Source organism: Schistocerca serialis, chromosome 6, assembly GCF_023864345.2.
Source record: "Schistocerca serialis cubense isolate TAMUIC-IGC-003099 chromosome 6, iqSchSeri2.2, whole genome shotgun sequence".
Taxonomy (NCBI): domain Eukaryota; kingdom Metazoa; phylum Arthropoda; class Insecta; order Orthoptera; family Acrididae; genus Schistocerca; species Schistocerca serialis.
The window spans coordinates 101,074,761-101,089,870 of NC_064643.1; positions in this window are offsets into that span (position 1 = coordinate 101,074,761).

Genomic DNA, 15,110 nt, shown 5'->3' on the forward strand with positions numbered 1-15,110 from the left:
CTGTGACGGTCTTGGCTGCAGATTTCTAGTCCTGCATTATTGTGTGGGGATTCGTAGGACTCCCCTGGATAGGTCAGGGGTGCATTACACAAAGGATGTAGCTACTCAGGTAGCAGAGTACTTGTGGAGTGCACATGAGGATTCTTTAGGCTAGGCAGTAGTTTGAGGTGTTCTGATGAATCAATATGCAGCTAGGGAAGACAAACAGCATTAAGAATAAAGACACTTCAACTGTCATAATTTTACCTGTAGACTGTTGAAGTATTCATAATAAAGTTCCTGATTTAACTGCCCTGCAGGAAAGTTCTTGCGTTCAAATTATTCTTGGGACCGAAAGCTGGCTGAAACCCAAAGCGGAAAGCTCTGAGATATTTAGCGAGTAGTGGGATGTATATCGGAAAGACAGATGAGATGCCATAGTAGGGGGAGTGTTCATTGCAGTTGACAAGAATATTGTCTCTATTGAGGTCTAAGTTGAGTGTGGCAGTGAAGTTATCTGGTCACGTATAATAGGTGTAGGTGAAATCAAGTTAACTGTTAGATGTTTTTACCAGCCACCTGATTCTGCTGTGATAGTTCTAAAGTCACTCAAAGAAAGTCTACAGTCAATAGTGTGTAAATAACCAGATCATGCAGTACTATTTGGAGGTGACTTTAACCTACTGAGTATAGACTGAGATGTCTATGGATTCATTGTGGGAAGTACAGACAGACAGTCATGCAACATACTTTTCAATACGTTTCCCGAAAACTGTCTTGAGCAGCTAGCTTGGCAACCCATACACAATGTAGTGAAGGGTCTCAACCAATGGCGTTATCAATTCTGTGATGGTCTTGGCTGCAGATTTCTAGTCCTGCATTATTGTGTGGGGATTCTTAGGACTCCCCTGGATAGGCCGGACGATATTGACAATTTCAGTATAGAAATGGAGGTTAGCGATCATGATGTCATTATAGCAACTATGACTACGAAAGTTAATAAATCAGCCAAGAAGGCTAGGAGAGTGTTTCTGCTAGATAGAGCAGATAACAGTTATTAGTATCTCACTTAGACTGTGAATTGGTATCACTTAGTTCCAGTAAGATGGCTGTTGAGGAATATGGGTAAAGTTTACGCAGATTGTAAATTGTGATCTGGAAAGTAAGAGGATAAAGGATGGAAAAGACTCACCATAGTTTAATAATTAAATTGGGAGGATGCTGAGGAAGCAAGGGCTGTTGCACTCTTGGTTCAAAAGGGAATGCATAAATGATGACAAGCAAAGGTTAGTAGAGACATGTGCGTCTGTGAAAAGATTTATGTGTGAAGCAAACAACAACAACACCTTAGCAAAAGTTCTGGCAGAGATCCAAAATAAAATAAAACAAAATAGATCTTATGTAAAATCACTAACCAGGTCTAAGGCTTCCATTCAGTCCCTATTTGACCAGTCAGGTGTGGCAATTGAAGATAGCAAAATGAAAGTCAGAGTTTTAAATTTCATGTTCAAGAAATTGTTCACATAGGAGAATTGTACAAACGTACTGTCATTTGGCCATTGGACAGAGTTCCTTATGGAGAACATAGTAATAAGCATCCTTGGCATGGAGAAAAAACTTAAAGATTTGAAAACAAATAAATCACCAGGTCCAGATGGAATCCCAGTTTGATGGTACAAAGAGTACCCTACGGCATTGGCCCCCTACCTAACTTGCATTTATTGTGAATCTCTCACCCAGCACAAAGTCCCAAGCATCTGGAAAAAAGGATAGGTGACACCATTATATAAGAAGCATAAAAGAACGGACCTGCAAAATTACAGACCAATATCCCTAACTTCTGTTTGCTGCAGAATGCTTGAACATATTCTCAGTTTGTATATAACAAATTTTCTTGAGACTGAGAAGCTTATGGGCTTATGGCCATGAATCAGCTTGGTTTTAGAAAGCATTATACATGCGAAATCAGTGTGCCCTTTTCTCACATGATATACTGAAAACTATGGGTGAAGGGCAACAGGCAGATTCATGTCTAGATTTCTGGAAAGCATTTGACACAGTACCCCATTGCAGGCTGTTAACGAAGGTACGAGCATATTGAATAAGTTCACAGATATGTGAGTGGCTGGAAGAATTCTTGAATAATAGAACTCAGTATGTTGTCCTCAATGGCAAGTGCTCATCAGACACAAGGGTAACGTCAGGAGTGCCCACGGAAGTGTGATAAGATCACTGTTGTTCTCTATATACAAAAATGATTTGGTGGGCAGGATGGGCACCAATCTGCAGTTGTTTGCTCATGATGCCATGGTGTATGGTAAGGTGTCGAAGTTGAGTGACTGTAGGAAGATACAAGACAATTTACACAAAATTTGCAGTTGGTGTAATGAATGGTATCTAGCCCTAAATGTGGAAAAATTTAAGTTAATGCAGATGAGTGGGAAGATCATACCTGTAATATTCAGATACAGTATTACTAGTGTCCTGCTTGACACAGTCAACTCATTTAAATATCTGTGTGTAAAGTTGCAAAGTGATACGAGATGGAACGAGCATATGAGAACTGTGGTAGGGCAGGCAGTTTATTGGGGGAATTTTAGGAAAGAGCGGTTCACCTTTAAAGGAGTAAACTGTGCAACCTATTCTCTCGAGTGTTTGGGATTCATACTAGGTCAAATTGAAGGAAGACATTGAAGCAATTCAGATGTGGACTGCTAGATTTGTTACCAGTACATTCAAACAACATATAAGTATTACAGAGATGCTTTGGGAACTCAAATGTGAATCCCTGGAGGAAAGGCAACATTCTTTTTGAGAAAATTTAGAGAATTGGCATGTGAAGCTGACTGCCATACGATTCTACTGCCGCCAACATACGTTGCACGTAAGGGCCACGAAGGAAAGATACGAGAAATTAGGGCTCATACGGAGGAATATAGACAGTCGTTTTTGCCTTGCTCTATTTGCGAGTGGAACAGGAAAGGAAACAACTAGTAGTGGTACAGGGTACTATTTCAGAAACTTCAAGGAAGAACTAAATGGCACAACATAAAGCATACACACGATGTAGTTGCTATAACAAGACACATGTATTTTATTTTATGACACCAACCAAAGACATAGATATAGTGCGCAGCAGAGAGATTAATATAAACTTAACACATTCCAATTAATGATCTTCAATATTTAAGCCGGACATGTGGCAATGGTTTGGTGAGAATATCTGCAGCTTGCTGGTTGCCTGCTGCATGCTCAATGGCTAGCTGGCCTTCTTGAATCTTCTCACGAATGTAGTGCATGCAAACATCAATATGCTTTGACCTCTTGTGAAATTCAGGAATTTTTTCTAGTTTAATAGCACTTGCATTATCAACAAGAAGAAAAGGAACACTCTCCAGTGGCGAAATTCCTTCATAGAGGTTAGATACCCATATTCCTTCTCTTGCCCCTTCACTGGCAGCCACATGTTCTGACTCCGTTGTTGACAGTGATATGCAACGTTGCTGCCTACTAGCCCAGGTAACTGCTCCTCCACAAAATCTTGCAACCACTCCACTAACTGAGTGTCATGTTGCTGGATTGCTGGCACATTCAGCATCAGTATATATCTCCAGTCTTCTGTTTGCATGACTAGCATCATATTTTATACCCAATGACACTGAACCTTTTATATACTTTAGGATTCCTTTTACCACAGACCAGTGATTTTCTCGAGGATTCTTTAAAAATTTTGACACATAGCTCACTGCAATTGCTGTATGGGGCCTTGTACCAACAGCTAAATACACAAGACAGCCACTGCTTCTCGATATGGAGCATTAGTTTGTTTATCACTGGTTAACTCATCTGACTGCAGATACTGCTCAACTGGAGTTGACATAGGATTTGCCTCTGTCATATTAAAGCGTCGAAGAATATCTTTAGCATAACTTTCTTGATTAATCTCTATTGATCCATTATCATGACATACTATATTAATATTTAAGAAATATCCTACTGGCTCAACAGTAATTTTAAACTCATCTTGAATTTCCTTTAGGAAAACTTCAATATCCTAAGTCGTACTTGCAGATATTAATCCATCATCAACATACAGAACTACCATCAACTTGTCATTGCAGTCTTCTCGATAGAACAAACATGGATCTGCCTTACTTTCCACAAGCCCAAGATTTATTAGAAAGTCCTCAAACAATTGGTTCCAGCACCTTGGAGATTGTTTTAGTCCATATAAACTTTTATGAAGTTTGCATACCTGATCAGTTTCGTCACTAAATCCCTCGGGCTGCTCCATATATATCTCTTGTTTTAAGAAGCCATTAAAAAAGCAGATTTTACATCGAATTGTGCCAAGTGAAGTTGCTCACTAGCAGAAACAATCAAAATTGCTCTAATTGTATCGTATCTAGCAACAGGACTAAATGTTTCGTTATAGTCAATACCTATTTGTTGACAAAATTCACAAACCACTAGTCTTGCTTTATAGGGATCAATTTTACCACCAGCCATACACTTAACTCTATAAACCCAATGGTTTGAATGGGCTCAAGTCTGGTGGCAGAGGTTCCAAAGCCCGCGCAGCATTTTCTTTCAATGAAGTCATTTCTTCCTCCATTGCTCTTCTCCAGTGTTCATGGTCTACAGAATTAATAGCCTCTGTATAATGCTTTGGCTCATTTATTTCAGCCAGCATAATTTCAATAAGTCACTCTGGTTTCTTCTGTTGTTGCCTATTCCTCAATTCTCTTTCACTAGAACTTTCTTTTGTAGGTTCCTTAAACACACTTGCATCTTCATGATTCTTCAATTCTTCATTGCCTGTTTCACTTGGGAGTAACACCATTTTCCTACCAGTTTTCCCATGTTCAAAAACAACATCCTTACTCCGAATAATCCATTTTTCTGATTCAATCCACACTCGAAAGCCATCAATGCCATCAGAATAACCAACAAAGATTCCTGGTTTTCCTTTTGGATCCCATTTCTTTCGCTTTTCCTTTGGAATATGAACAAAACATTTCACCCAAAAAAATATGAAGTTTATTTAGCTGTATCGTCTTTCCACTGAATACCTCATAAGGTGTTTTGCTACCCACACGACTTGTACCAGTTCTGTTTAACACATTAACAGCCGTGTGTACTGCTCCTGCCCACAAAAACCTAGGCAGGCCCTAAGCTAGCAACATGGTTCAAGCTAGTTCCACAACTGTCCTGTAAGTGCACTCAGCACATCCATTCTGCCCTGCAGTATAAGGATTTGTGATGATGAGTTGTATGCCATTTTGCTCTGGAGTATAAGGATTTGTGATGACGAGTTGTATGCCATTTAATTTCGTCTAATCTTTAACTTCAGTATTATCAAAGTCCCATCCACTATCACATTGAAATGCTTTTGGTAGTTGACCACAAAAATTCTTCACAATGCTCACCATTTCTGCAATCTTCTCTGCTGTCTCAGACTTCTGCTTGAGAAAATATATCATGCGTAATCTTGAAAAGTCACAAGTGAAGCAAAGAAAATATTCTGCTCCTCCCAGCGATTTACACTCCATAGGTCCACACAGATCAGCAGAAATCACTTCTCCAGGTTGTGTGGCATGCTGCTCTGGTAAGTGAAAACTGCTGCGATGCTGCTTCCCCTTAACACATGCCTCACAAAATTCTTCACCGAAGTCTTCAACTTCAACACCACACTGCTTCAAGAATTGTTGGACATGACGTTTCTTTTGATGACTCAAGTGTTCATGCCAAATTTACAGAGTGTCCTTTGATGCAACATTTACCTCAGGATCACAAGGCTGAATTTGTTTTGCCACTCAACTCAACATCCTGAATAAGTTGCCGCTACGTATGCCACACGTTTTTATGCCATTGTTTCGGAACTCACACTTGTCTTTCGATGAATAAAAGTCTAATCCCGTGTCCATAGCAGATGATGATGCAGAAAAGAGATTTCTTCACCCTTCTGGGGTATACGAAACATTATCCATATGGCACAACTTCTATTTTCCATCGACAAAAGCTTCAAATTAAACAGTCCCTTTTCCTAGTGAGTTCATAGTCGAATCATTGCCCATGCATATCTGCAGTGTGTTGCGAACTTAGTAAATGATGCATACCACTCAATTTTCTTAGCCATGTGATTCATTGCTCCACAATCAGCGATCCACAAATCCTTGTCCAATTCTGCACTTATTACTTCACCAATGAAAGCCTGGTCAGGCAAATCACTTATATTTTGGTTGTGGACAGTTTTTCGTTTGTGTTTCACATTTGGACATTTTTTTTAATACGGCCAAATCCACCATAACCAAAACATTTCAGCTTCTTTTTGTTTGTACACTTTTCATATTTGTTTGACAAAGTAACATTCATCATGGTGCCGTCTGCATTTTTAATGTTTGCTTTGGTAGCGAAAAGTGCAACTACCTCTTCTCGTTTCTCCCTCCAACAAGCACGACTGTCATCAGAAGTTAACATGTCCATTAAATGTTTTTTTTGTTTTTTTGTTTTTTTTGTTTTTTTTGTTTTTTTTGTCTTCAGATCTTGCCCACCATGACTGTCGCAGACTTTCATAACTGTCAGGCAGTGTGTCAAGTAGTCGCACCATTAACAATGATTCATCAGGTTTCACATTGAGTTGCTGCATTCGGAGAACCATTTTTTCAAAACAAGAAAGATGTGTCACTATGTCATCGGCTGAACTCATGTAAAAATTGAAAAATTCTGACTGAACAGAATGTGCAGTTTGGTTTGTTTTCTGTTCAAACATGGCACGTAGCTTGCCCCACATATCTTGTGCACTCTCACATGCAACTAACAACACCATTACTTTTGCTTCTACAGTTCTAACAATAATCTGACTCGCTGCATGATCAGCTTTCTCCCATGTTTTTTGCACAGAATTAAACACATCTATTTATGCCGATGTTGCATCCTCTGGCAAAGCCACCAGTTTTTCTACGTCGCCAATATACGCTTCATATGCGCTGTCTGACGCACATAATAAATTTCTTACTGCAAACTTCCAAGTAGTCCAATTTTCAGCTCCACACAGCTTATCTATACCATGAAAATCCATTGCAGTCCCGTAAAACAATTCAGATTTTCAACCTCAAAACAGGGTGCATACGACCCGGGACAACTGGTAGATCCGGGAAAAACCCGGGAATTTTTTCATCCAGGAGAAAACCGAGAAAAACTTGGGATTTTTTTAGAATTCTGGGAACTTTTCATTGGTATAGTTTTCAGTTAATTTTTGTAATTTTGACTGGTAAGAACCGATACTCTAACAAAGGATATTACTGTATCCCGCTATTGCAAAATCATACTGCAGCATGAAAACATGAATGAGAGAAAAAAACGAAAATAAAACTGAAATTGCAAATGAAATGCGCCATATAAAATAACACAGTGCATGTACAAGCGTCTGCCAACAGCAAAATGTGTCAAAGGCTTTAGGAAGACTATGCAATGCTTCATAACAACAAATTGCCTCCAATGACCGTGACGTCACAACTGTTTACATTGGATTCATTTAAGCAGTTACGAGGGGGCTCGTGCATACAAGCAGTTGAGTCACATATGAGTAATACCTTCTCCCACTTCTGGCTACAGAAATGTGGCTGTTGGCTGTGAAAGCAGCAGTAGCTGCAACCAGCAACATGGGGTACCAGGAAAAATTTTACTGGCGCGCCCCAGCTGCCAGATTCACGCATGCGCAGCAGGCCCGGATTTTGTGTGTGTGTGTGTGTGTGTGGGGGGGGGGGGGGGGGGGGTTGAGGAAAAAAAGACCTTGTTTCACAAAGCACCTAGCATCCAGCGCACGTCAGTCTATCGATTATTCATATGATTTTGAAACGCATCCCTGCTGGTTTTTGGACATTTTTGAACACATTCTAAGTTGATTTCTGAATGAATTATGAGTTGATTTTTGGATGCATGCATATTGTATGTGATGTCCCTGCCAAGGGAATCCTCGTCGCATCTAGAAATGAACTTTGCAGAATGGGACGGGGCTATACGAGCTGAGCGAAATAATGCCAAACCGGTGAATGCCAACTGCTGCTTGTTTATTTTATTTTTTTTTATTTAACCTGATCAGATTAGGGCAATCAGGCCCTCTCTTACATCAGACCAGTCTACCACACATGCAACATTTCACACATCAGAATTACTACATGACAATAGTTTAAATAAGAAAATTAGATTACTCTAGTGACAATATGAACAAAAAGTAGTGACTAAGACCCAATAAAGTAAATGCTGGAAGTATTTTTACAACATGTGCTATACATACAAATTATGATAAAAGCAATAAAAATAACAGTAAAAAAAATCAATAATAATGATAAACATGAGAAAAATTGGCAATAGTAATGAAGATTTGTGCAGATGTACATTAATATCTTGGTGTGTAAAGTAGATGTTTACTAGTATAGCGAGTTTTTGGCGAAGAGAGATTTAAGGAGGGGGAAAGAGGGAAGTAATGAGGTTAAGTGCATTCATGTACAGAGGAAGGCATTACTGTTGCTTAAGTAGATACGTCATTAACTTTTTTTTGAAGCCGGACATGTTTTTAAGTTCTCTAACATAACAAGGGAGGTTATTCCAGAGTCGGGTTCCCGCTACTGTAAAGGACTTGGAAAAGGTGACTGAGCGATGCAGTGGAACAGAGAAGATTTTATTATGATGGGAACGTGTGTTTCTGTCATGTTGTTCCGACATAAGCATTAAGGACGAGGAGAGATATGAGGGACAGTGTACATTTGTAAGGCAGTAGATGAGACAGAGTGTATGGAAATCTCTGCGTTTGTCTGCACGCAGCCAGGACAATTTGGCATATGCTGGTGGAATGTGATCAAAAAGTTGAACGTCACAGATATATCGGATGCAGGCATTCATCACCAGTTCCAGACGTTGCGAATTTTCCTGAGAGAGGCCTTGTAGGATAATATCGCTGTAGTCAATGATTGGGAGTATAAGCGTTTGTACTAATTTCTTTTTCAGATTGAAAGGGAAGAGTCTTTTATATTTTTGTAGGACATGCAGGGATGCTGATGCTTTTTTGCACACTTTAGTTATGTGCTCTGTCCAATTTAGATTTTCATCTATTATTACTCCCAAGCTCTTTGCTGAGAGAGAGAAGTTAATATTTGTTCCATTTAGGATAAGATATGTTACGGATTCCCGATGTTTTGGGCTTATGAGCTTAGAGTGACCAACAAGTACCGCTTGGGTTTTAGATGGGTTTAGTTTTAGTCTTATGTCCTGTGCCCATTTTGATAGTGCATCGAGGTCAGTATTGAAATTTTCAATAGCTTTCTTAAGATTGCTTGGTTTCGCACTTAGATACAACTGAAGGTCATCAGCATACATATGATATTTGCAATAGGTCAGAACCGATGACACATCATTGACATACAGAGAGAAGAGTATAGAACCTAATACTGAGCCTTGCGGAATGCCTGACACTACCTGCCGCCATTGTGATTTTATATTCCCGGACAGGATGCGTTGCTGAGGAGACGTCATGTATGAGTGAAACCATTGCGTTGCACTTGGTGAGAAATTTAGACCGCTAAGTTTGGCTAGTAAGATGTGGTTGATTCAGTTTGCAAATGTTCAGCGTTGTTATAATTACTAGTGAAATCCATAGATTCAGACTACCAGAATGGAAATAAATGACTAACAGGTAAGAAAGAATACATATTATCTTCTCGGTGTATCCAAGAAAGTGAAATACTGACAGAAAGTTTTTGGCCAGATTGCTACACTAGACAGGGCCAGTTGTAGTCCCCGGCTAGCAGCCGCTTAAGTTCCATTGTGGGAGTAGCGCAGAAAACGCATTGTACGAACACGTAATAACGTCTAAATGGAGAATAATCGCTGGATAACTAAACTGGTGATTGTGGCTGGGTTAGTAAAGTTAACTGGAGATTGAGTTTTGACAGTGATAGGAATAGTTACAGAATAATTGATGACAAGATTGTTTGTTAGAACGAGGAAGGAGAAGAAATGGGAAGATCACACAAAATATGGAAGAATATGACGATTCCAAATTTATACAAAAATTTTGTTCTACTACTTTTCGATCTCGTGCATGAGAAACTGGAGCGTATGAATGAAATGTGAAACTATTTCCTAACATAAAGCTTTTTGATTGTAGTGGACCAAATAGGTATTTCGTATTGGTACTTCGTGAATTATATTGTCGTACTATAAAAATGATACTTCCTAGCAGATTAAAACTGTGTGCCCGACCGAGACTCGAACTCGGGACCTTTGCCTTTCGCGGGCAGGTGCTCTACCAACTGAGCTATCGAAGCACGACTCACACCCAGTACTCACAGCTTTACTTCTGCCAGTATCTTGTCTCCTACCTTCCAAACTTTACAGAAGCTCTCCTGGGAACCTTGCAGAACTAGGAGACGAAAAGGTAGGAGACGAGATACTGGCAGAAGTAAAGCTGTGAGTACTGGGCGTGAGTCGTGCTTCGGTAGCTCAGTTGGTAGAGCACTTGCCCGTGAAAGGCAAAGGTCCCAAGTTCGAGTCTCGGTCGGGCACACAGTTTTAATCTGCCAGGAAGTTTCATATCAGTGCACACTCCGCTGCAGAGTGAAAATCTCATTCTGGAAACATCCCCCAGGCTGTGGCTAAGCCATGTCTCCGCAATATCCTTTCTTTCAGGAGTGCTAGTTCTGCAAGGTTCGCAGGAGAGCTTCTGTAAAGTTTGGAAGGTAGGAGACGAGATACTGGCAGAAGTAAAGCTGTGAGTACTGGGCGTGAGTTGTGCTTCGGTAGCTCAGTTGGTAGAGCACTTGCCCGCGAAAGGCAAAGGTCCCGAGTTCGAGTCTTGGTCGGGCACACAGTTTTAATCTGCCAGGAAGTTTCATATCAGCGCAAAACACTCCGCTGCAGAGTGAAAATCTCATTCTATAAAAATGATCATTATTGCCAAAACAGTCTCGCTTATTTGGCGTGTGTTACAATTGCTGCGATATTGGAAAGGCCTGTTTTGTTTTATCCAGCACCCAGTGACAAAATAGACGTAATCAGATTGAGAAACCACACTAGTCTCGGGTGCTATTTGTATTAACAGCTTTTTCAGTATTAGACGATGACATTTCGATTTTTCATGTAGCAAAATGTTTGACGAACTTTGATGAGGTAATAATTATTTCGCAGAAAGGAAAGCACACCATGTAAAGCTGCAGCAAGATTAGAGAGAAAAATCGCTAGGACCTAAGGATTGAAGAAATGTGTACTGTCTTGCCAGTCTCTTGTCTTTACTGGTTTTTGGTACCCTATATTTAATTTTATGTCACACAAAAGAGCAAGTTATTAGCTAATAGGCAGCAAAGTGTCCAGATTTTCTGAAGAGTTCTTGTTCTCCCTGTTACAAATAATCTTAAACAATTAACTTTTCCTGTTGGAGGAATTTGAATTTATACTTTCGTAATATGAAAATATGCAGCGTACATGTTGCTGCATATCAAAGATCTTTCGAAAACGTGTTTTTTCCCCCCCTCAGTTTCGTTTTCTAAAGTGCTGAGAAATTATATGTTGCTGTATTAAACCATATTCATTCAAAGGACTGATAAGTTTTACAGTTCCGACGGAAAGTATACTGTCACTTAACACGGAAAAACTATGTTTTCACCCAGGAGAAAATGTATTTTTTACTGGGAGATCCAGGAAAAATCCGGGAATTTTTTTTTCCTTGTCCCCGTACTCACGCTGCAAAAATTCCACAAGAGAAACGTGCAGCAATTGTTCATGTATATACAATACAAACCTATATACAAAACGAACCATGCATAGCGCACAACACATGCTAACGCATTTCTGGCATCACGAAATGTAAAAATGCAATACCCAATTCCTTTCTTGAATCATGTACTGGGCCCATAACCTATTGCAGAAACTTCAAGAAAGAACTAAAGGGCACAACATAAAGCATACACACGTCATAGTTGCTATAACAAGACACATGTATTTTATTTTATTACACCAACCAAAGGCACAGATATAGAACACAGCAGAGATATTAATATAAACATTTCACTTCAACAGGTACCTTTCACCACACACCATATGGAGGCTTGCAGATTATCTATGTAGCTGTAGACATCTGTGGAACTTTATCCAAGAGGGGACAAGATTCGAAAATTGCCACTGTTGATATAACTGATTCGGTGAATTTGAGAATGTGTTGTGCCCTAAGAACTTAATTTGAGTGGAAGTACAAAAAGCTTTTGTATCTCAAATATTTGACAGCACCCACTCATATGTTTCTGAAGATCAGATTACTTTCATACCCAGAAGGTTAGCATATTTCAATTAGTGTATGTGAATTACATGTTTAATAATGTTATTAAATCTGAGTTATGAAATAAATATAAAAAATGTTTGTAAATTATATTTTTATTCATTCATCAGTAATGTTAAGCTGATACTGAAAATTGAATATCTGACACAGAAAATGCAACCCAATCCATTGGACATCAGAAAAATTAACCAGCAAAAGTTATCTTTGTTTGATATTCCTCTAAGTAGAAAGGGAAGAGAAAAAACACACATTCTTATTCAACTTTTTTTTACTTACAAAAAAAAAACTGCATCAGCTCATGCTACTGGATTTATTTTGTTTCTTCATGTCTTATTTTTGTAATGGTGATAATCACAAGAATAACTTAACAACACATGTATTGAAAGCTACAGTTTTGTGGGTTGTTTGGCTAAAACGTAACCCTGGGTTAGCATTCAACATGGTGTATGTGGGAAATGTTCAACATCAGTCCTCAAATTGACTGGCAGAACCAACTCTAAATAAGCTGGAATCAAACCAATGTAATTCCATCTCCTCAGTTTGACGCATTGTTGTGCATTCATGTCAAATGGACTGCATAGTTGGTAACAGGATGCTTGCATGTTGCACTAGGTTGAAAAGATTGGGGAATATATTTCAGCAATGTTCTCTAGTGGTCTGCATTTGCTATGACTGAAAAACGGCTCTGAAAACCACCACCACCACACCAAAAAAACACTGCAATTTACTATGAACATTCTGACAGCAAAACAAACCCAAGTTATGCAGTGTTTGCTAAAACCAACAGTGTTTACCATTGCACTCAGCAATGCTTAATCTATGGTTTAGTAGCATAACAGACCATCATATCTGGAAAAGGATGAATTCTATAATGAATAAGGAGTTTGTGACTCAGGTTCCAGGAGGGGTGACTCCGCACCCCCTCCCCCATCCCCCTTGCAAACACCTGTGGCTGACCGAGTGAGGTGATGCAGTGGGTAGCACACTGGACTCGCATTCGAGAGAATGACAGTTCAATCCCATATCTGGCCATCCTGATTTAGGTTTTCCGTGGTTTTCCTAAATCACTCCAGGCAAATGCCAGGATCGTACCTTTGAAAGGGCATGGCCGACTTCCTTCCCCATCTTTCCCTAACCTGATGAGACCAATGACCTCACTGTTTGGTCTCTTCCCCCCAAACAACCCGGCCCAAGCCCACACCTGTGACTGAGACATTACATCCCAGATGAGAGGAATTCAGAATCTTCTCACCAACTTAAAACCTGAAATCAAAAATTTCTTTGGCACGATCGACAATTAACTCTCTTCTAAAGGCAGGAAAGCTCTGAAAACAAGGAGAACACTTACAGAACAACAAATTAAAATTTCAGCCATGAAGGACACAAGATGATATGAATGCATGGTGTCTGCTATTTCGAACATGGCTGAAAGTACATACACCGTGCATTCATATAATTGATACACCTAGCCAGGGTGATGGATCCCCTTTCTTCAGTGCAGATGCACCAACAACTCTGACCTCCTGTGGGAATCTCAGAGTAGCAAGCAGTGAGTAAAATGGACAGGGACTGGAAAGGTGGCACTCAGTGGGAATGTGGGTCATCCATGAGGTGTGCTGAGCTAGTGTGCGGAGTTGTGATAACACTGTGTCCCAGATGGTGCTGTGGTTAATGCACCTGCCTCATAAGTAGGAGACCCGAGGTTTGAATCCCAGTCCGCTGGATCCCCATAACATCCTGCCACAGCTGACAGCAGTGATCCCTTTTTGTTTACAGAAATAAGATTTCCAGATGAGAACACCATGGGTTTTGGAAATTTCAGATTCTTTGTAAAGAAAACCAGACAAAGGAATCATAAAAAGAACACCCCATCTGAGTGTTACTTTCGCATTTTCACGAGACGTTTGTAGTTAACATAACAAGGCAAAGTCTGTGAACAACAGATAATTGACAATATTCTTAAAATATGCTAATAAAATGTACATGGTAATTAGTGCATATGCTGAACAACCAAGAAAATAAAACAATCCCAGAAAAAGTAAATAAGTAATGGGGAATGGTTGAAAATATTATTTCCAAAATTCCACAGAATCATGAAATCTCTAATGGGCAAATCCAGTAAGCAGTATTAGCAAATGAACTTGACAAAATGCAAACCTATAATTGGGAACAACTCAGACAAGTTTATGAAAACTGCCCAAAAGCAAATTCCATTACAAAAACAAAAACTCCCTTTGTGGAATGAGGATTTTGAACAGGCAGTAGAATTTTGACATAAAGCATTCAACAGATGGAATAATGCCAAATCAAAAAAATGCACATGACATGTTTCTGGTAACTAGAAAAGAAGGTTCAAAATTAAACAATGGAAACACCAGATAAAGCATTAGGGCACAGTCTTCATCAGTAAAACACACACACACACACACACACACACACACACACCATTCACATGCACAAGCAAGCACATCTCGTGCACACATGACTGCCAACTCCAGCATCTCAGGCTGGAATGCAACATTATGAAGGATGCAAGCAGCAATATGGAGGAGGCAGGGAAGGGGAAGGGATAGTAGTGTATAGGTGGGGAGAGAGACAAACACTGTCTGGTAGAGTGTGCAGGGATGAGACTACCAACAAGCTCTGTGTCAGGAAGTTGTGGGGCAGGGAAGTGGAGAAAAAAAGGAGCGAAAAGAAAGAGGAACAGGGAAAGACGAGCAGATGCATTGGTAGAGGGCTGCAAAAAAAACAAGATGGGAGATGAGAATGTAGAGGAGATGATAGGGCAGAGGGGGTGGGA